Below are 23,874 nucleotides of genomic sequence, written 5' to 3'. Positions count from 1 at the left end.
TGTTAGCCAATATTAGGTAAAGGTTCTCCTGTGGCATTATGTTTTGGAATTTGCCTTTAGAGCGTCGATCCAGGATGCTGGCCAACCAGTAGTCATCATCGTTCATCATTTTTCAATGCGGGGGTCCATTTTTAGGATCTGCAAGGCATAATCTGACATGTGGGCCAATGTTCCCGGTGTCAATGATGCACTGCGAATGCTGGGTGGATGAGAACTTTCTGGCAAATCCACATCCATCCAGTTACGCAAAAACCCTGTACCAGACCTTGCCACACCAACATTTTCTCTTGCCCCACGAGAAGCATCCTCCTCCCCTAAATAATCATCCCCATCATCAACCTCCTCCTCCTCTTCTTCCTCCACCTCATCCAGCAGAGGTCCAGGAGCAGACAAAGGCTGACTGTCATCAAGGCTTCCCTCCTCCTCTTTCTCCTCATCTACCTCGGCCGCAGACGCCTGCTCCTTAATGTGCGTCAAAGTTTGCATGAGCAGACGCATAAGTGGGATGCTCATGCTTATGATGGCATCGTCTGCGCTTACCAGCCGTGTGCATTCCTCAAAACACTGAAGGACTTTACAGAGGTCTTTCAGCTTTGACCACTGCACACCTGTCAACTCCATGTCTGCCCTCAAAGTGCCTGCCCGTGTATCCTCCCACAAATGCATTACGGCCTGCCTCTGTTTGCACAGCCGCTCAACCATGTGCAGGGTGGAGTTCCGCCTTGTTGCAACGTCGATAATTAGGCTGTGCTTGGGAAGGTGGAGCAATCGCTGCAGCTTCTGCATACGACTGGGGTGTACCGGCGATCAGCGGATGTGCGAGCACAGTCTTCGAACCTTATGGAGCAGGCCTGTTAACTCCGGATAATTATTGAGGAAGCACTGCACCACCAGGTTCAAGGTGTGAGCCAAGCAAGGTATGTGTCTGCGTTTTGAAAGGGCTATGACTGCCACAAAATTCCAGCCGTTATCACGAACTACCTTGCCTGCCTCAAGATGTAGACTGCCCAGCCATGACTCAGTTTGTCGCTGAAAGTAGTCAGCCAGTACCTCTGCGGTGTGTCTGTTGCCCAAACACATCATCTGCAACACAGCCTGCTGATGCCTTCCTCTAGCTGATCGCTAGGGGGACACCTCATGTGCAACACTGGCAGCTGCGGATGGAGTGCTCGTGCAACTGCACTCTGTGGATGAGCTATCGCTTCTGGAGGAGGAGGGTCGAACGCCTACAGCCAACTGTTTCCTATACCGTGGGCTAGGCAGCACAGTCCCACCACCGCTGTCCCCTGTGGACCCTGCATCCACCACATTAACCCAGTGCGCAGTGATGGACACGTAACGGCCCTGGCCATGCCTACTGGACCATGCATCAGTTGTGAGGTGCACCTTTCCACTCACTGATTGCTTGAGTGCATGGACAATGCGGTCTTTCACATGAAGGTGGAGGGCTGGGATGGCTTTGCGAGAAAAGAAGTGGCGACTGGGTAGGTCATAGTGTGGTACTGCATAGGCCATGAGTTCGCAGAAAGCTGCGCTTTCAGCCAACCGGTAGGGCATCATCTCTAACAAGATTAGTTTGGCAATGTGGGCGTTCAAACCCAGTGTATGCGGATGAGAGGATGAGTACTTTCTTGTCCTACTCATAGTCTCTGGTAAGGTGAGCTGGACTTGAGAGCTGCATATGGTGGAACAAGCGCTGGACATGGCGGACTGAGAGAGGGTTGATGATGGTGATGGAGTTGGTGTTCGTTCTGATGGCCTAGATTCAGTCTTTCGTTGATATAACATTGTGATTCCCTGACTGCTTTAGCCTTGCGACGACACCTCAACATTTGCTGCTGGTGGTGTGCTAACCGGTGGGCTTACAGTGGGGGAAACAATGTAGCGTTGCTGACTACCTTCTTTGGGAGCAGTTGCACATGTGGTACGTGAGGTTTGGTAGTCCGTCCACGCTTGCAAGTGCATGGTGGTTAAATGTCTAAGCATGCAACTGATATTCAAATTTTTCAGATTTTTCCCTCGGCTAAAGGTCTTTGCGCACTTCTTACAGATAACCTTTGCCTGATCATTAGGATTTTGTTCAAAAAAGTGCCACACTGCACTCTTCCTACTATGGAAGACATTTTGAGGCCTTGCACGCTGTGCTATTTTGACCGTCTGGCCAAGCTGTCCTGCAACTCTTTTGCTTTTTGTAACCCGTTTTTGTACTGCTCCGGGCCTGCCAGATAACAGCTGTTGCGATGTCGATGCCTGATGCGGATGCTCCTCCTCTTCTGAGCTATTGGTAGCGGCACCCTCTTCCTCCAATGGATGCCAATCTGGGTCAACAACTGGGTCATCCATCACCTCCTCTTCAATGTCATGTGCACCTTACTCTGTGTCTTACCTTGTCTGGTGGTATAGTATGCGAGAAGGGGCACCTGAGTTTCATCAGGGTCAGATTCTGGCTGAGTACACTGCGAGGACAATGTAGTGCTCTGAGTGAATGTACCAGCAGATAAATCTAGCAGTGGCTGTGCATCAGTGCACTCCATGTCAGATTCACCTTGGACTGGGGAATTCACGATTTGACTTGATAACCCAGGCATGGTATGAGAAAAGAGCTCCATGGAGTAATCTGTAGTGTGGCCTGCCATATCCTTCACTTTTGGTAGGGGTGAAGGACACAAGGAAAGGTGTTGTTCCTGACCAGGAGCCTCCACTGACGACGCAGTGCTTTTATTTTTTGAAACTTCAGAAGAGGAGGCGATAGAGCTGGAGGCTGTGTCAGCAATGTAAGCCAAAATTTGTTCCTGAATCTCCGGCTTTAAATGCGATTTACCTACTCCCAGAAAAGGGAGCCTCCGAGGCCTTGTGGAGCCAGACAATGACGCCGGCTCACCACCTCCTGCCTTAGGTGCTACTGTGCTTTTGCCACAACCAGCAGAAGCACCACCACCAACACCACCATTAGGACCAGCTGGCAACCCCCGCCCACTTCCACGACCTCTTCCACCATACTTCTTCATTTTTTTGAAAAAGGTAAAGGGTCTATAGAGTATTGGTGAGAATTTGAATCTCACTGTAGATTGGAGGACGCTGAACTATTGTCTCAGGCCCAGTAAAGATTACACCGCAATGTGACAGGCAGAAATTGGCTGGTGTATGAGAATGCAAAAGCTGTATAGAGTATTGGTGAGAATTTGAATCTCACTGTAGATTGGAGGACGCTAAACTATTGTCTCAGGCCGAGGACAGATTACACCGCAATGTGACAGTCAACGGGTAGACAGTCGCACTCAAAATTGAATGTCACTTGCATCAGAGTCATTAAAGGAATTATTATGATTTTTATTTATTTTTTTCAATAAATCAAGAAAAGTGAAAAAACACCGCCATTGTCTGCTCTGGGACCTCTTCTGGATGAGGTGGAGGCAGAAGAGGAAGAGAGGAGGATGATGGGGATGATTATTTTGGGGAGGAGGATGCTTCTCAGAGGGCAAGAAAAAATGTTGGCGTGGCAAGGTCAGGTACAGGGTTTGTGCGTGACTGGAGGGATGTTGATTTGCCAGAAAGTGCTCCTCCACCCAGCACTCTCAGTGCATCATTGACACCTGGAACATTGGACCACATGTCTGATTGTGCCTTGCAGATCCTAAAAAGGGACCCCCGCATTGCCAAAATGATGAACGATGACGACTACTGGTTGGCCAGCATCCTGGATCCACGCTATAAAGGCAAATTCCAAAACATCATGCCACAGGAGAACCTAGAGCTAATATTGGCTAACAAACAAGCAACTCTGGTAAACCGTTTGTTTGAGGCATTCCCAGCACACAGCGGCGGTGATGTTTTTCCAACGAGCCATAGGGGGCAACATGGAAGAGGTGTTCGTGGTGCACACAGCCGAAGTGGCGTTGGACACAGGGGTTTCATGACCATGTTGTGGACAGATTTTTCAAGTACCGCTCACATGACTGGTAATACTGCATCGATCGAAAGTGACAGGAGACAGCAGTTGTCAACTATGGTAAGAAACTACTTCTCCCATATCGATGTTCTCCCTCACCGGTCATTCCCCTTTGACTATTGGGCCAGTAAACTTGACACATGGCCTGAATTGGCACAATATGCCTTACAGGAGCTCGCTTGCCCTGCTGCTAGTGTGTTATCTGAATGACTCTTCAGTGCAGCTGGATCAATCCTGACAGAAAAAAGGACCCGTCTGTTGGCCCAAAATGTTGATGATCTAACCTTTATTAAAATGAACCATGCATGGGTTTCAAATGATTTTGTCCCACCCTCCCCTGCTGACACGTAGGTTGCCAGAAAAATGGCTTGCTTTTGTCCTCCTCTTCCGCGGACTTCTCCAATTACACCAATTGCAGCTGCTGAATGTCCAACATCAACATATGTCATTTTTTCCACCTCCCTAACTGGGCTGCCTCCCCCCACAGGGCCGGGGTCACCACCTGGCACACGCACCCGTCCGAGTGCCTTTGCCCTGGACAGGTGGGTGGGCACACTCTTTGGCAACGGCACTGGCACATGGTCCCTCATAGTAGAATGAATTGTCTCTGACGGTGGGGGTGCACACCCGCCGTCAGACACACTGGCGTACTATGAGGGGCCCTGTGCCAGTACCGCCGCCCACGAGTGGGCCCCCCTGCTTGCTCAGGGCACCAGCACTTGCAATACTTACCTCTCCCTGCTCCACCACTGTGTAGTCTGGCCTGTTAAATACTTCACTGGGACTGCCAATACAAATTTGGTGAAATGATAGATGATGGTTAAGACGTAGCTATGCCCTGTCCTGCTGGGCTCTATCTTCAGATGATCAATGGCTTCCATTTGTTATGGACGTCGACTCACAATGAGATGCAGTGGTAGTTTATCATCAGCTTTCACGGTTATCCGACTCACAGACGTGTGACATTCCTGCCCACATTTTTAAATGTGTCCTCTCATGCCAATCCAATAGAATCGCCTATGGCCTGTGGCTTGGGTCTTTTACACTCCAAAGTTACCTGACAGATCATGATAGGCAGTGAGGACAATGTCTACATCTGTCCCTGTGATAAAAATTTGATGGAGATGAGTAACGGTAATGGGTTCCACGGTATTACGATACAGCAAACCTTTCTTGACAAGAACTGTTTTTGCTGTCTCCACAGACAAAGTAATTGAGGGTCAGCATCACCTCTGAGAATTCTCCCGGGAGTTTTTACCGTGATTAGTAATTCCAAAATTTCTGCAATCGGTCGACTTTCCGTCTCTACTTGTATCCATCTCGTTTCCTCTTGCGGAGAGTCTGGACTGTCTTACTGAGACTGAAATATATATGAAGATTGAAAAATACCCCAACAGTGTATACTGGTGTACGCTTCGAATACATAACCCTTTTTCTACTTTTTAGATTCTTGTCTAATCCATACTGAGGCTGTGAGTGTCTTTGTCGGACTCCGGAAATATACACGCAGATTTTTAATGTTTAAACTATGCTATATATATCTGCTATCCAGTGATACTGTACCCTTTCTCAACTTTCTACAATCACGTCGAATCCATACTGGGCCTGAGACCGTCTGAGTCTGCCTCCTGATATATAGACATAGGTTTTTAATGTTTAAACTATGCTATATATACCTGTTATCCGGTGATACTGTACCCTTTCTCAACTTTGTACAATCACGTCAAATCCATACTGGGCCTGAGACCCTCTGAGTCTGCCTCCTGATATATAGACATAGATTTTTAATGTGTAAACTATGCTACATATATACCTGTTATCCGGTGATACTGTACCCTTTCTCAACTTTCTACAATCTTGTCGAATCCATACTAGGCCTGAGAACGTCTGAGTCTGCCTCCTGATTAGAGATGAGCGGTGTTCGAGTCAACCTGTTCGCCAAGTTAAAATTTCAGCTGTTCGTCGAACTCGAACACTTTGCTTAAAATACGGCTGTTCGAGGTTCCGTTCGAGAACGGTTCGTTCACCAAAAGCGTAACTTCATTTTCACATTAATAATGGTTTTCAATGTTAATAAACTGTTTCATGGCATAGTAGAGGTGTGTGGTAGCAAGCGGTGTAGTACACCTGTCAAGGAGCTACACCGTGTGTGTTTCTAATTATTTTTTCCGCATCTTGTCCAAAAAATCTTTTGGGCCTTGTAGCACTGTCTGCTACTCAGCAGAGGAGCCCACCAGTGAACCTAGCTATGCCGCCTGTTTATGAAAGAAACAGTTTTTGACTGCATTTAGCACAGTTAATACTTTGGGCCTAGTAACTGTGTCTGCTACTCATCAGAGGAGTCCACCCGTGAACCAAGCTGTGCCGCCTGTTTATGTAAGAACCTTTTTTTGACTCCATTTATCCCAGTGAATACTTTGGGACTAGTACCAGTGTCTTCTGCTCAGCAGAGGAGGCCACTTGTGGACCTAGCTATGCCGCCTGTTTATGTAAGCACTGTCTGCTACTCAGCAGAGTTGTCTACCCGTGAACCAAGCTATGCCGCCTGTTTATGTAAGAACTGCGTGCTACTCAGCGTAGGATCCCAGCTGTTACGCAAGCTACAGCACCTGTGGTTTGGACACTTAATTTTTCCATTTTTTCTGGAATGCCGGTTAGGCCTAATTCCGGAATTCCGGTTGACCTGCACTTACTGGGAAATCCTCGTTCGCGGGGAAGAATTGGAATCCCAGATCCCCATCACTAACGGGGTTCAGCGGGTTATCTGCACCTGTAAGCGACACATGTTGGGCCTTTCAGTGTAGCGCGCATGCAGCCCCAGACATGTAAGGGCATGACAGATCTGTTATTGATCGATCTCGCATGCCAGGGCCTCGCGTGTCCCTCTAGTAAGCTTGACGCATACCACGGGGGCATGCCGGAGTCTCGTTCGTTAACGGAATTAAGCTGACAAATCGCTAGCACAACTAAAAACGGACATCCACCACCACCCACAGAATCGACAAAGCTTGCAATCTGTCAATCTTTTCTGTAGCTGGCATGGTTGAGATTTCCCGGGTGAAGTCGAATTAAGCCGCAGGCTCCACTCCTGGTGGTGCCCTTCTGGACATTCCTTTAAGGTTCAGCTTTGCAACCATACTACCCCCAGAAACCAAACACTTTGCCTTCATGGACGCTGTTCGGAGGTTCATGGGAATAACGCCGCTCGATCGGCAGTTGGCCTCATTTATGGTGGGAAGTCCGACGGTATATGATCGTCTTCGGTTTAAGATTTTTCTGTTTTTTGGTATTTTACATTTTTATTCCAGCCTTTCTTGACTTCATAAGGGCATGACATGTCTATATCTGTGTCTCCTCCTCCTTTTACTCCTCCACCTCTTTTCTATATGTAGTTGCTGTTTTCCATATGTTATTTTTGTATTCTGAGCATTTTGTCTGCTATGGGCCACCTTTTAAGGTGTTTTGTAATTGTTTTCTATGTGTTTGTATTTGTTTGTGCTTGCCTGCCATTGTTTTCAATGGTGTTCGACGTTGTTCGTCGAAAGTTCGACAAACATTCAACGAACTTGCCTCATGTTTGACGAACCAAAACGAACTGGAACACTAGCGGGGTGGCTCAACACTACTCCTGAATATATAGACGTACATTTTTAATGTTTAAACTATGCTATATATACCTGGTGTCTGGTGATACTGTACCCTTTCTGCCAGGAAGTCCTCCTCCACCCACCACTCTACGTGTATCATTGACACCTGGAACATTGGCCCAGATGTGTGATTATTTCTTACGGATCTTCTTGTTATATTGTGGTGTGATCCATCCTGAGCGTGTGATAGTCTGTGGGTTACTCCTGCAATTTAGACGTACATTTAAAAATTACCCCAACACTAGTGTATACAGCTCTACGCTTGTGATACATTACCCATTTACTGCTTTTTATATTCTGGTCTAATCCAAACTGACCAAGTGAGAGTTATTTTCTGACTGTGGAAATAAATACTGATATTGACAACAATGACCCCTACACTGTGTACAGCTGTACTCTTCAGATCCATTACCGTTTTACGGCTTTTTATATTGTGTTGTAATCCATACTGAGCCTGAGAGCGTTTGTGTCTGCCTCCTGAAATATCTACGGAGATTTAGAATGTTTAAACTATACTATATATACCTGTTATCTGATGATACTGTACACTTTTTCTACTTTTTACATTCTTGTCTAATCCATACTGAGCCTGTGAGCGTCTCTGTGTGACTGATGGTATATATAGGGAGATTGACAATCATCCTTTGACTGTATAGAGCTGTACGCTTTTGATACAGTACCATATATCTGATGTTATTTTGGGTTCATTTTCTGCAACATTTTGAAGTTTGGTGGAAGAGGACGCGGACGTGGGTGTGGGGGGGCAGCTGGTGGTGATGGTTGTGGTGCATCTGCTGGTAGTGGCAAAAGCACAATAGCAGCTAAGGCAGGAGGTGTTGAGCCTGTGTCATGGTCTGGCTCCGGAACGCCTGCAAGGCTACCTTTTCTGGGAGTAGGTTAACCGCTTTTAAAGCTGGAGCATCAGGAACTGGTTTTAGCTTTCATTGCCGAAACAGACTCCAGCAAATATGCCCTCCTCTTCTGAAGTTTCAAAAAATGCAAGCACTGAGTCGTCAAGTGCTGGCTCCTGGTCAGGAAGAACCCCTTTCCTTGTGTCCTTCACCCCCACCAAAAGTGAATGATGCAGCAGGCCACACTTCACATTAGTCCATGTAGCTCTTTCTATCATACCAAGCCTGAGTTATCAAGTCAAATCGTGAATTCCCCAGTCCAAGATGAATCTGAAATGGAGTGTGGGTGGCCAGCCAGGGCAATGGGGTTAATTGGTACCGGGCCGGTGTCTCAGAGGGATGTTTCACGTTGGTGATGATGACCCGTTCCGTGGCCCTGGGCGTCCATGCAAAGGGGTGAATAACGTTTATAGGTGAATGATATGTGACATCACCTGTGGTTTCTGATCAGATTGACTCGCGCTGCAGTGTCGCTTCTCTGGGACAGATGTTGTGGTGCAGCTAAGATGTAGAAGCCCTGCACAGGGAGGGCTGTAGTCGCAGGGCAGATGAAAGAGTTGGTAGATGGTGTGCAGTGCAGGATGTAGCAGAGCCGTGCACCAGGCGCAGGAGAAAGATGACAGACACAGAGGTGCAGTTCCTTTACCTGTACTTGGTAAGTGCCATCCAGGACACAGAGTACAGATGGAGAAGGAGTTGGTCAGCCTGGAAGCAAATTTGGAATTCTCTCTCTGCAGATAGGTAGTGTGGCCTCCGTTCTAGCGCTTATCTGAGGTACTCGCAGTACTGAGTTCACTGAAGTTCCCCCTGTTGACTCTCTTTTGGAACTTTCTCGTATGGTAGGCAGCCATAGCCTTTTCCTTCTGGCTCACACACGTCAGTACTGGGGCCTCCAACCCTTAGTTGGGAACAGAGCATTTACAGCGGCTACTTCCTCCAGTTTCTGCTGCAGGAATGTCAGTGTCCCTACAAACTCGGAGACCGGAATCCCGACCATGCGCTCCAGCTAGGAGTGAGCCTTAACTCTGCTCATCCTCCAGCTCCCTTTCTCACGTCCACACACTTACCCTTCCCTTCACAGACTGCCCTAACTTACCTCCTCCCGACCACAGAGAGCAGCTCCTCAGCAGTCAGGTTCAGAGGTCTCCCTGCTGGCCTGGAGTGGGAAATGTGTTGTGTGTTGCTTGAACTGCTAGAGAGATCCTTCGTTGCTCCCAAGCATGACATCACACTCCCTAGGAGGAAGGTAATGCCACTGTGGCGACTGTACTCCTGGGGGCGCCACAAGTGCACTGAGGCCCAGCCACTGCTAGATGATTCTGCAGGTACATTGACCCAGACCACTACATTCCCCTCGCACCCTACACAGCCAGAATCTGTCCCTGATGAAACTCGGGTTCCCCTTCCCGCATACTATACCACCTTACACGGTGACAAAGAGGAAGGTGCAGATGAAAGTGCAGGTTCCTTAAGCAGGTGGGGGGGGCATACTTATGGGTGACGGCACTGGCACAGGGCCCCTCATAGTATGCAAAAGTGTCTCTGCCGGTGGGAGGGCCCACCACCCACCATCAGACACACCGCCGTACTATGAGGGGCCCTGTGCCAGTGCCATCGCCAACAAGTGGGCCCCCCCTGCTTGCTCAGGATCACAGCACTTGCAAAGTTGAAATACTTACCTCTCCCTCCTCCGCCGTGACATCTTCCGTGTTTCCTGACATTGACATTCTGGTCAGAGATCGCGATGACATCACGTCTGTACGCCCTCTGCCTAAACAGTCCAAGTGCAGTGAGATGGAAGATGGGGACGACGAGGAGTCCAGACTGTTATGAATGAGTCACCGGAGGAGGAGAAAACAAAAATACAAGCTAAGTCCAGAAAACCGGAGAGGTTGGTAGCTATCGGATTGCAGACCCCTGATCCTATACACCACAACTAACAGTAGCCATGGGGGGTTCCTACGGTGCCCTAGACCCCTTGTCACAGCCGGAGAACTACATAAGCCTAAAGAAGGAAAGGGGAAATCTAAACTGCCCCAGAGCAGACCCCAAAGCAATAGACAGCCCCCAACATGTATTGTCGGTGAAATACAGATGAAAACACAAACACAGACAGAAAGACAGGCTGAGCAAACGATGGGGCCCAACTAGCTAGATAGGACAGGACAGAAAAGATGCTGGCTGCAACCCGCAAAAAACCCTACCAAAAATGTCCCAACCGTCTGATAGGGAAAAAGGCCCTGAAGCCGCTAGACTTCAAAATCACTATATCAGCACTCAGGTATATTCTGAAAACAGAGCAAAGAGATCAACTGATCAGAGACAAAAAATGGAATTCAGCCAGTCCCAACCAGGACTGGCTGAATACCAACACTAAGGAAACCAGACAAAATCTCATGGAATAATAGCAGGGCAAAAACTTAGCTTTTAGTAGACAGGAACTAAACTGGATGCAGGAGCTCAGAGCAGAAAGGATCACCAGCAGCCTTGCAGGGCGTCAGCTGCCTTATATCCACTCAGAAATTCCAGATGTCCAATCACACTCCGCCTGTTCAGATGACAGGTTCTTCCCATCCCAATCAATTTCACTACCTCTCTTCACCAGCAGAGGGAGTTCATCAGACATCAAAGGTGAAGGGGAGAATGAACTCACAACAGTACCTCCCCCTTGAGGAGGGGTCACCGAACCCTCATCCACGCCACCAGGGCGATCAGGATGGGCCCGATGAAAAGCACGAACCAATCTTTTGGCATGAATATCGGATGCAGGGAACCAAGAATTATCCTCCTGGCCATAACCCTTCCATTTAACCAAATACTGGAGTCTCCGTCTAGTCAGACGAGAATCCAATATCTTCTCAACCTCATATTCCACATTACCTTCAACCAATACAGGGTCCGGAGGTGCCACCACAGGAACTACTGGCTCAGCAAACCTCTTTAACAGAGACTTATGAAACACGTTATGGATCTTGAATGTAACAGGAAGAGCCAATCGAAAAGAGACCGGATTAAGAATCTCCAAAATGTTGTAAGGTCCAATAAATCTAGGTTTAAATTTTGGAGAAGCCACCTTCATAGAGATATTCTTTGATGACAACCAAACCATATCACCCACCTTAAACCGAGGACCAATGGTCCTATGCCGGTTGGAAAACCGCTGGGCCTTTTCCTGGGAGAGAGACAACTTATCCACCACTTGGTCCCAGATCTGGTGCATTCTCTCCACCACAGTGTCAAAACCTGGGCAGGCAGAAGACTCCACCTGCCCTGAAGAGAATCGAGGATGAAACCCAAAGTTACAAAAAAAAGGTGACATCAAAGTGGCAGAACTAACATTATTATTTAAAGCAAATTCGGCCAAGGGCAAAAATGAAACCCATTCATCCTGATCAGCAGAAATAAAACATCTCAAATACGACTCCAAAGTCTGGTTTGTTCTCTCCGTCTGCCCATTGGTCTGAGAGTGAAACGCAGAGGAGAAGGACAACTGAATTCCCAGCTTGGAACAGAAAGTCCTCCAAAATCTAGAAACAAACTGAACTCCTCTGTCAGATACAATGTTCTCAGGAATCCCGTGCAAGCGAACCACCTGTTGCAAAAACAAGGGCACCAACTCTGAGGAAGATGGCAACTTAGGGAGTGGTACAAGATGGACCATCTTAGAGAATCACAAATCACCCAAATAACAGTCATTCTCTGAGAGACAGGCATATCAGATATAAAATCCATTGAAATATGGGTCCATGGCCTCCGGGGCACCGGCAAAGGCATCAACAACCCACTAGAGCGAGAACAAGGTTTAGACTGGGAGCAAGTCCCACAGGACTGCACAAAATTCCTGACATTACGAGACAAGGCGGGCCACCAAAAAGACCGACTCACCAAATCTCTAGTACCAAAAATACCTGGATGACCAGCCAATGCGGAGCAATGAACCTCAGACATCACTCTCTTCCTCCACTGGTCAGGAACATACAATTTTCCAATGGGACAACGCTCAGGTTTGTCCTCCTGAAACTCTTCCAGAACACGTCTCAAATCAGGCGAGATGGCAGAAAGAACTACCCCCTCACCTAAGATGGTAGCAGGCTTGGTCACAATAGGAGAATCAGCAAAGAAACTCCTAGAGAGGGCATCTGCCTTGACATTCTTAGTGCCCAGAAGAAAAGAGACCACAAAATCAAAACGTGTGAAAAACAAGGCCCACCTAGCCTGTCTAGGATTCAAGCATTTGGCTGACTCAAGGTAAATCAAATCCTTGTGGTCAGTGAGGACCACGACTTGATGTTTAGCTCCCTCCAACCAATGTCTCCACTCCTCAAATGCCCATATCATGGCTAACAGTTCCCGATTCCCCACATCATAGTTACGTTCAGATGGGGAGAACTTTCGGGAAAAGAAAGCACAGGGATTCATTTTAGATGTTACAGGATCTTTTTGGGACAAAACAGTTCCTGCACCAATCTCAGAAGCATCCACCTCTACCTGAAACGGGAGTGAGACATCAGGTTGCCGCAAAACCGGAGCAGAAGTGAACCTCCGCTTCAGCTCCTGAAAGGAAGAAACAGCCTCCGGAGACCAATTCAGCACATCAGCCCCCTTCTTAGTCAAATCAGTCAATGGTTTGGCAATACCAGAAAAATTAGCTATAAATTTACGATAAAAATGAACAAAACCCAAAAACTTCTGGAGGGCCTTCAAAGAAGTGGGCTGAACCCAATCATAAATGGCCTGTACCTTGGCCGGGTCCATTTCAATAGTTGACAGAGACAAAATAAATCCCAAAAATGAAATCCTCTGTACACCAAAAAGGCATTTCGATCCCTTGACATACAGGGAATTCTCCCTCAAAATCCGGAACACAGTCCGAACATGTTCCACATGAGAGTCCCAATCCTTGGAAAAGATCAAAATATCATCCAGATAGATGATCAAAAATGTATCCACAAAGTCTCGGAAAATATCATTCATGAAGCACTGGAAGACAGAAGGTGCATTAGTGAGCCCAAAAGGCATCACCAGGTACTCAAAATGTCCCTCCGGAGTATTAAATGCCGCCTTCCATTCATCCCCATGCTTAATGCGAATAAGATTATACGCCCCCCTGAGGTCAAGCTTGGTAAACCAGGAAGCACCTTTAACTCTGGAGAATAGATCAGAAATCAGGGGTAATGGATACTGATATTTTACAGTAATTTTGTTGAGGGAACGATAGTCAATACAAGACCTTAATGAACCATCTTTCTTGGCCACAAAAAAAAACCCAGCACCTAAGGGTGAAGAGGATGGTCTAATATGACCCTTCTCCAACGACTCCTTAATATAGGATCGCATAGCCTCGTGCTCGGGTACAGATAAATTGAAAAGTCGACCCTTGGGAAATTTACACCCAGGGCTCAGCTCAATTACACTGTCATAACTCCTATGAGGAGGCAAAGACGCAGACTCATTCTCACTAAATACATCATAAAAATCAGCCAAATAGTCAGGAACATCATGCGACTGAGGAGAGGTGGAGAAAACAGGAGCGTCACTAAGGGCACACCGACAACCCCAACTCACCACAGACAAAGATTTCCAATCCAAAACTGGATTATGGATTTGCAACCAGGGAAACCCCAGAACGATGGTATCATGCAAATTATGCAACACCAAAAATCTGCAATTTTCTTGAAGGTCTGGGGCGACCCGCATTACCACCTGGGTCCAAAACTGAGGTTTATTTTTCGCCAAAGGAGTAGCATCAATACCCCTCAAAGGGATAGGCGTCCGCAGAATTGTCATAGGAAACCCACAACATTTAGCAAAATCCAAGTCCATCAGGTTCAGAGCTGCTCCCGAATCCACAAAAGCCTTAGCGGAAAATGTGGACAGGGAGCAGATCAGAGTAATTGCCAGAAGAAACTTAGGTTGAACACCACCCACAGCAAATGTGTGTGCAAAATGTTTCTCTCGTTTAGGACAGACAGAAATAATATGAGAGGCATCTCCACAGAAAAAACACAGCTTATTACGCCTTCTGAACTCCTGACGTTGCGCCCTAGACAAAACTCTATCACATTGCATAGGTTCAGACATTTGTTCAACAGGTGGCAACACCTCTCATGCAGTTTTGCGTTCACGCAAACGCCGATCAACCTGAATGGCCAATGACATAGAATCGTCAAGACCAGAGGGAACAGGAAATCCCACCATAGTATCTTTTACGGTTTCTGACAAACCCCCCAAAGAGAGCTGCCAAGGCACCATCATTCCAGGTCGTAAGGACCGCCCACTTTCGGAATTTTTGACAGTACAACTCTGCAGAATCCTGACCCTGGCTCAATGCCAACAGGGCCTTTTCAGCCTGATCAATAGCATTAGGTTCATCATACAACAACCCCAAGGCCTGAAAAAATGCGTTCACATGAGTCAGAATAGGATCATCAGTAGAGCTGAGCGAAACGGATCGAAAAAGTTCAAAAGTCGCCGACTTTTGGCAAAGTTGGGTTTCATGAAACGAAACCCGACCCTAGGATGAGGTCGGCCACGAGGTCGGCGACTTACACGCCAAAGTCGCATTTCAAAAGTTTGTTTTGCGCTCTTTTTCAGCCAATCAGGATCCACGGACACTGTGGGCAACGTGATGACATAGGCAGGGGTCACCACCATCTTTCAGAAGGGCATGCAAGTGATTGGCTTGCTTTGGTGGGCGTCACAGGGGGTATAAAAGGGCGTGCACGCCGACCGCCATCTTACTTCTGCCGATCTTAGCATAGGGAGAGGTTGCTGCTGTTGATTCTGTAGGGAGAGCGTTAGGCAGGGAAGAAGAAAAAAAAACTGCTTCTGCTGCTAGCGATTTTGCCTGTACAACACACCAGTCACTGTGTGTGCAGTGCAAGGGGAGGCTATATTTTGGTGGATCAGCGGTGTTGGTTGTTAGGCTGCCTTCTAAGGCTTCCTGACGGCTGCATTGCTGTTTACCCACTGCTCTGCAAACTGCTTTTTTAAAAGCAATCCCAATTTTTTTTTTGTCCTGCTGAGGTACTGAGCGTGCATTTTTTCACACCATACAGCAGTGCACACTCCTCACACAGTACCGTGTAATGGCTGTTATCACAGCCACAGTGAAGCTATCTGTGTGTCACTCTGTAAGAATAAGTCGAGGACATGTTCCTTTCTTACAGACCTACACTCTAGGGAGATTCCTATTCTGCCCAATTCTATATAAACCTTGTAGTTTGTGATACACTAGCCAATTTCTGCCTGTGACATAGCGCTGTGATATTCAGTGGGCCTCACACAATCCAAAAGTGTCCAGTGTCTACTAGTGTGTGCAGAAATTCAAAATCTCCGTTATCCTGTAGTCACTTTTTTCACACCTGTGCCATCGAGCCTGTGACATAGCGCTGTGATATTCAGTGGGCCTCACACAATCCATAAGTGTCCAGTGTCCACAAGTGTGTGCAGAAATTCAAAATCTCCCCTGTCCTATAGACACCTTGTACCTTGTTTTACATTACTATATAGTTTGTTGGATTTTGTCTACATTTCTACCAAAAATGAGGAAGGCTGGTGGAAGAGGCCGTGGAATTGGGCTGGGGTTGGCAGCTGGTAATGATGGTGTTGGTGGTGGATCTGATGGTAGTGGCAAAAGCAAAATAGGACCGAATGCAGGAGGTGTTGAGCCTGCGTCATCGTCTGGCTCCACAAGGCCTCGAAGGCTTACTTCTCTAGGAGTTGGCAAACCGCTTTTAAAGCCAGAGCTGCAGGAAAAAGTTTTGCCTTACATTGCTGACTCAGCCTCCAGCTCTATCGCCTCCTCTTCTGAAGTTGTAAAAAATAAAAGCACTGAGTCGTCATTGGAGGCTCATGTTCATGAACCACACCTTTCCTTGTGTCCTTCACCCCAACCAAGATTGAAGGATGACGCAGGCCATACTACTGATTACTCCATGGAGCTGTTTTCACATACCATGCCTGGATTATCAAGTGAAATGGTGAATTACCCAGGCCAAGATGAATCTGACATGGAGTGCACTGATGCACAGCCACTGATAGATGATTCTGCTGGTACATTCACTCAGAGCACTACATTGTCCTCGCAGTGTACAGAGCCAGATTCTGACCCTGATGAGACTCAGGTGCCCCTTCCCATATACAGTTCCATCTTACACAGTGACAAAGAGGAAGCTGCAGATGAAAGTGCAGGTTCGGCCCACCCGCCATCAGACACACCACCGTACTATCAGGGGCCCTGTGCCAGTGCCGTCGCCAACGAGTGGGCCCCCCCTGCTTGCTCAGGATCACAGCACTTGCAAGGTTGAAATACTGTGCAGTGAGATGGAAGATGGGAACGACGAGGAGTCCAGACTAGTACAGGGATTCCCTAGCGAGGAGACTTATTTCATTGTTTTCAATGTTGGGACAGCAATTTTTGGGCCTTGTCATGAGATGTAAAAAGTGAAGTATTTTTCATTGTACTATACTGCTATTTCTCTGCCGTATCGGAGCATGATGAGTTGTGGTATGTGTTAAAGGGGAGCTCTTTCGCCCAGGGCACATGAAAACCTGGAGCCAGCCCTCCCCCCAACAACTTTAGCCAAATAACCCCCATTTTTCAGTGCGTAACTTGTATTATGAAGTTAATTAAGGTTGACAAGCTTAAATAAGAAGAATTGATGCTTTTGGCATTCAAATGGGCACTGTAGGTGTGTTTCCTGTCCTCCTCTCACTGCCGACTTTTATTCCCCATTGACTTACATTGGGTTTCGTGTTTCGGGACGACCCCGACTTTTCCCTATAGTCGGCCGATCTTGCTCGACCCGACTTTTGGAAAAGTCGGGTTTCACGAAACGAAACTCGACCCTAAAAAAACCAAAAGTTGCTCAACTCTAATCATCAGGTTTCAAAGAAAATGCCCAATCCTGGGGATCGCCGCGCAGCAAAGTGATGACAATTTTAACCTGCTGCGCGGAGCTCCCTGATGAGTTAGGCTTCAAGGCAAAAAATAATTTACAATTATTCTTAAAATTCCAAAATTTAGACCGATCCCCAAAAAACACATCAGGAATAAGGATCTTTGGTTCAACAGCATGTGAATGAGCAAGATAGGCGGAAATTCCCCGCACTTCAGCAGTAAGCTGCACCACATGATCAGACAATTGCTTAATCTCCATTGAGAAAAAATTCCCCCTACGGCCTCAGAGAAATAGAGGAAAAAATATACACAAAAAAAAAAATTATGACACCCTTTTTTTTTTTTTTTTCTACAATTCTTTCCTGCTATTGAGTACCCTAGAATCTGCGGTATGGCTGGTGATTCTGGTATGAATGAGTCACCAGAGGAGGAGAAAACAAAAATACAAGCTGAGTCCAGAAAACCGGAGAGGTTGGTAGCTATCGGATTGCAGACCCCTGATCCTATACACCACAACTAACAGTAGCCGTGGGGGGTTCCTACGGTGCCCTAGACCCCTCGTCACAGCCGGAGAACTACATAAGCCTAAAGAAGGAAAGGGGAAATCTAAACTGCCCCAGAGCAGACCCCAAAGCAATAGACAGCCCCCAACATGTATTGTCGGTGAAATACAGATGAAAACACAAACACAGACAGAAAGACAGGCTGAGCAAATGATGGGGCCCAACTAACTAGATAGGACAGGACAGAAAAGATGCTGGCTGCAACCCGCAAAAAACCCTACCAAAAATGTCCCAACCGTCTGATAGGGAAAAAGGCCCTGAAGTCGTTAGACTTCAAAATCACTATATCAGCACTCAGGTATATTCTGAAAACAGAGCAAAGAGATCAACTGATCAGAGACAAAAAATGGAATTCAGCCAGTCCCAACCAGGACTGGCTGAATACAAACACTAAGGAAACCAGACAAAATCTCATGGAATAATAGCAGGATAAAAACTTAGCTTTTAGTAGACAGGAACTAAACTGGATGCAAGAGCTCAGAGCAGAAAGGATCACCAGCAGCCCTGCAGGGCGTCGGCTGCCTTATATCCACTCAGAAATTCCAGATGTCCAATCACACTCCGCCTGTTCAGATGACAGGTTCTTCCCATCCCAATCAATTTCACTACCTTTCTTCACCAGCAGAGGGAGTTCATCAGACATCAAAGGTGAAGGGGAAAATGAACTCACAACACCAGACTAGTACAGGGATTGCCTAGCGAGGAGACTTATTTAATTGTTTTCAATGTTGGGAGCAATTTTTGGGGAGCACTATACTCTGGAGAATGATATATGAGGCCCACCTTACACTGGATTATTCCAAAGGTGGACATCAGACACTGGAGCAGCATTTACAGGGCCCATTATGCACTGGAGCATTAGAAATGGGGCCCATTATATACGGAGCATTATTTGGGCCCATAACACAGTGGAGCTTCATCCATGGGGACCATCATATACTGTAGCATTATGTGGAGCTCATCATATACTGTTTCACACATTATATGGGACCAATGATTCTGTTTGGAGAAATATATGGGCCTCATTACTCTGTATAGCGCACTATGCGGTGGCCATAATACTGTATGGAGTAATATACTGTCCATTTTTGGAGCTATTGGAGAATTTAAAATGGATATCAGTCATGAGATGTAAGAAGTGAAGTATTTTTCATTGTACTATACCGCTATTTCTCTGCCGTACCAGAGGATCATGAATTGTGGCATGTGTTAAAAGAACCCAGTGACACTCTTTGGCCCAGGGCCCACGGAAATCTGGAGCCAGCCCTACCCCCACACAACTTTAGCCAAATAACCCCCAGTTTTCGATGCCTAACTATTATTATAAAGTAAATTAAGGTTGACAAGCTTAAGTAATAAGAATTGATGTTTTTGGCATTAAAATGGGCACTGTAGGTGTATTTCCTGTCCTCCACTCCCTGCCAACCTTGGTTGCCCATTGACTTGCATTGGGTTTCGTGTTTCAGTCGGCCTTCGACTTTTAACAATAATCGGCCAATTTTGTTTGACCCGACTTTTGAGAAAGTCGGGTTTCATGAAACCCGGCTCGACCCGAAAAAAGGCAAAGTCGCTCATCTCTAATCCTGGATGAAAACCTCGTCCAGATTGTTCTGGACCTCAGATTTGGCCAAAGGTTCACCTTCCAACAAGACAATGACCCATAGCACACAGCTAAAGTAACAAAGGAGTGGCTTCAGAACAACTCCGTGACCATTCTTGACTGGCCCACCCAGAGCCCTGACGTAAACCCAATTGAGTATCTCTGGAGAGACCTGAAAATGACTGTTTACTAACATTCACAATCCAATCAGAGGGAACTGTAGAGGATCTGCAAGGAAGTATGGCAGAGAATCCCCAAATCCTGGTGTGAAAAACTTGTTGCATCATTCCCAAGAAGACTCATGGTTGTACTTGCTCAAAAGGGTGCTTCTACTCAATACTGAGCAAAGGGTCTGAATGCTTATGACCATGTGATATTTCAGTTTTTCTTTTTTTATAAATTTGCAAAAATGTGTACATTTCTGGTATTTTTCAGTCAAGATGGGTTGCAGAGTGTACATTAATGAGAAAAAATGAACCTTTTAAATTTACCAAATGGGTGCAATGAAACAAAAAATGAAATATGTAAAGGGGACTGAATGCTTTCTGTACCCACTAACATCACACCTCTATGCACAGATAACACCCCCTGAAGAAGCCTACGCTTCATCATAGGTAACTATGCTGTTTATATACTATAGCTGTACATGTTTTATCCAGAAATTTGTAATGTTATATACTGTATATACTTGAGTATAAGCCGAGATTTTGAGCCCATTTTTTAAGGCTGAAAGTCCCCCTCTCGGCTTATACTTGAGTCAAATACGCCAGGGGGTCGGCAGGGGAGGGGGATCGGGAGTGTGAGATCATACTTACCCACCGGCATATCTCTGCAGCCCCCTGCACGTCTCTGCAGCCCCCCTGCTTCTCCCACGGTCTCCGGCACCTTCCATCAGCGGTCATTTGGCACCGCTCATTAAAGTCATTGACGCCATTTTTCTGCCCAAAAAATATTTAGCTTCCAAAAATATATTTAGCAACAGGGCAGAAATTTTACACTGTTTTTTGTCCGCCACACGGATCGCATGTCATTGCGATCAGAATTGTGCCATTTTAAGTTCCACAGAATTTTTGTGTGTCTAAAGGTACTGTCACACTTAGCGATGTACCAGCGATCCCGACCAGCGATATGACGCGGTCAGGATCGCTGGTACATCGCTAAGTGGTCGCTAGTGAGCTGCCACACAGGCAGATCTCACCAGCGACATCGCTGGGGACGGGGGTCGCTACTTACCTGTCACACCAGGCGATCCTGCGTCCTCCTGCCCGGCTCCACGCGTCGCTCGTCGTCACAGCAGGAAGAGCCGCAGGAAGCTGACGACGAGAAACAGTCGTGAACGTTCTCGCGTGATCAGCGATAACCAGCGGGGGGAGTCGGTCGTAGGTAAGTATCAGACACAGCAATATCACTAGCAATATCGCTATAACGTCACAAGTTATAGCGATATTGCTAGCGATATCTCTTAGTGTGACAGTACCTTTAGCCTACTTATTGATACAATTTAGCTGAGCAAAAAAAAAAAAAAATACAGGCCAGATATTTGAGAGTGTGATATCTCCATCCGTCACCTCATCTATCTGTGGGCTGCAAAATCTGGCATTTCAGGCCTCCATTCAACTGTTTTTGCTGTTTCTTACCCTAGTTCTATTCACTACACTATCACGCAGGAAAAAAACAAAAAATACAGGCAAGATATTTGAAAGTGCTATCTCCATCTATCTGTGGGCTAAAAATTGGGTCATATCAGGCCTCCATTAAAACTTTTTTGCTCTGTTACCCTAGTTCTATACCCTATTTTGCTGTAAAAAATACAGGCCAGATATTTGAAAGTGGGATATCTCCGTCAGATGCCTCATCTATCTGTGGGCTACAAAATGTGGCATTTCAGGCCTCCATTTAACTGTTTCTGCTGTGTCTCACTTGTCATGATCCAGGCCTGGTTTTTGTCTTGTCGGGTTAATTTTGCTAATAAGCGACGATCCGTTTGAGCTAAGTTTCTGGTTGAAGATAAAGTGTGGTTGTCTACCAAGAACATACATCTGAAACTTCCTTTTGTCAAGCTGGGTCCCAAACTTATTGGTCCTAACGAGATCATTGAGGTGGTCAACCCATTTGCCTGCCGCTTAAGTTTGCCTCCGTCAATTCGTATCCGCAATGTATTTCAAAGGTCCATTCCTAAATTGTTTGTACCTTCCTCTACTGAATCTCCACCTCCCCTGCCTCCTGTTTCTGTGGATGGACAAACAGAATATGAAGCTAAACGTATTGTTGACTCTCGAATGGTTCGCAGCTTGCTTCAGTACTTGGTACATTGGAGAAGTTACGGTCCGGAGGACCAATCTTGGGTACCTGCGCCATCAGTTCATGCTGATCGGTGGCCCCCCTTCAGAGGAGGGTACTGTCATTATCCAGGCCTGGTTTTGGTCTTGTCTCTCCTTTCCCGTTCTGGTCATGTCAGGTTAATTTTCTCTGCCTCGTTCCTGTGTCCGGTAAGCTATATCTCTGTGCTGCAACCTGTGTGCAGTGCCAGTTATACAGTATTACCTACCTTCGGTGTGTTTAGCTGGCTCTGGTGAGTTCTTGATCTATCCTGTTGTGTTCATCTGACCCTGCCCATGTCTGTTGACCTTCCTCCTACCAGACCCTGCTCCTTATTTCCCTGTGTGTTTGGATTCCGCGGTATTTGACTTCAGCTTGTCCCTGACCTGATCCTGTTTTTCCCATCTGTTAGCTCAGCTATTGACCGGCACTGACCTTTCGCTCTCTCCTGACTCTTTGTACTGCGTTATTCTCTGGTATCGACTAGACTCTCTGACTATTCCGCTGCCACCTAGTGGTTGCTTTGTTGTATTTCTGCTGGTCTGCTTCATTGCAGAATATTCAGCTCATTCCCCACTCTGCTGCCATCTAGTGGAGTTTGTGTTACTCAACAGTAACCCTCAGTATTACAGCGTGTCATTACCCTAGTTCTATACTCTATTACACAGGAAAAACAAAAAATACAGGCTAGATCTTTGAAAGTGGGCTATCTCTGTTCAATGCCTCATCTATCTGTGGGCTAAAAATTGGGGCATTTCAGGCCTCCATTCAACTGTTTTTGCTGTGTCTTACCCTAGTTCTATACCCTATTGTGCAGGAAGAAACAAAAAATACAGGCCAGATATTTGAAAGTGGGCTATCTCTGTCAGATGCCTCATCTATCTGTGGGCTACAAAATGTGTCATTTTTGAGGCCTCCATTCAACTGTTTTTGCTGTGTCTTACCCTAGTTCTATACCCTATTGTGCAGGAAGAAATAAAATATACAGGTCAGATATTGGAAAGTGGTCTATCTCTGTCAGATGCCTCATCTGTCTGTGGGCTACAAAATGTGGCATTTCAGGCCTCCATTCAACTGTTTTTGCTGTGTATTACCCTAGTTCTATACACTATTGTGCAGGAAAAAGCAAAAATGGGCTATCTCTGTCAGATGCCTCATCTATCTGTGGGTTACAAAATGAGGCATTTCAAATATTTTTGCTGTGTGTTACTCCAATTATTAACACTATTTTGCTGTTAAAAGAAAAAAACTGTATTTTTTCCATGACACCCCCCCGTTGGTCTTTTTAGGGTATCAAAACTTGGGAAATCAATGGGAACAGTGCGCAGATTATATGGTAAAATCATGGGGAAGACCCCTGTAAGCATTTATGACTCCTAGATCACTGTTGTGAACAATGTTGTCAGAGGCGCACACTAAAACATACAGAACGAAACGAAAATGGATTTTCCTGGGAAATATGTTAAGATACATCCTTTCCAGGGTAATGATTTGTATGTAAGGCAAAATAAATAACCGCCCAAAAAAATGTACCTCCACCACTTGGGTTATGTTCACACGTAGCGTTTTTAATGCGTTTTTCAACTTTAGCATTGCTTTCAGCCAATACAAATGCATTCACTGGGAAATGTCATTTTAACATTACAACCTTAGCTGGCCATGTGGTGTGTGACACATCATTAGACACATGCTGTTTCATTTATGAAGGAGGGACTCTTAATGTCACAAAGCCTATTTTTGTAGGGGCATCAGTTGGCATTAATCTTCTTAAAGGGCCATCAGCCAGCTATGCTTTGTTGTTCCCATTTTTAAACAGTGGATCTCCTATACTGTTATTTCCTATGCAGTGAGTGGCTGGGCTGCCAAAAATTAGGACGCACCCCAATGCCCCTTTGACGAGACGTATAGGAAGGCCTTATAAAAAAATGTTCCCATTATAAGAAAGTGGGTCTCCCATATTGTTTGCCCATGCACTGAATGCAA

This window comes from Dendrobates tinctorius, unplaced genomic scaffold, assembly GCF_039654945.1.
Source record: "Dendrobates tinctorius isolate UK_male_01 unplaced genomic scaffold, ASM3965494v1 ptg000022l, whole genome shotgun sequence".
Classification (NCBI taxonomy): Eukaryota; Metazoa; Chordata; class Amphibia; order Anura; family Dendrobatidae; genus Dendrobates; species Dendrobates tinctorius.
This window is presented reverse-complemented; position numbering follows the sequence as displayed.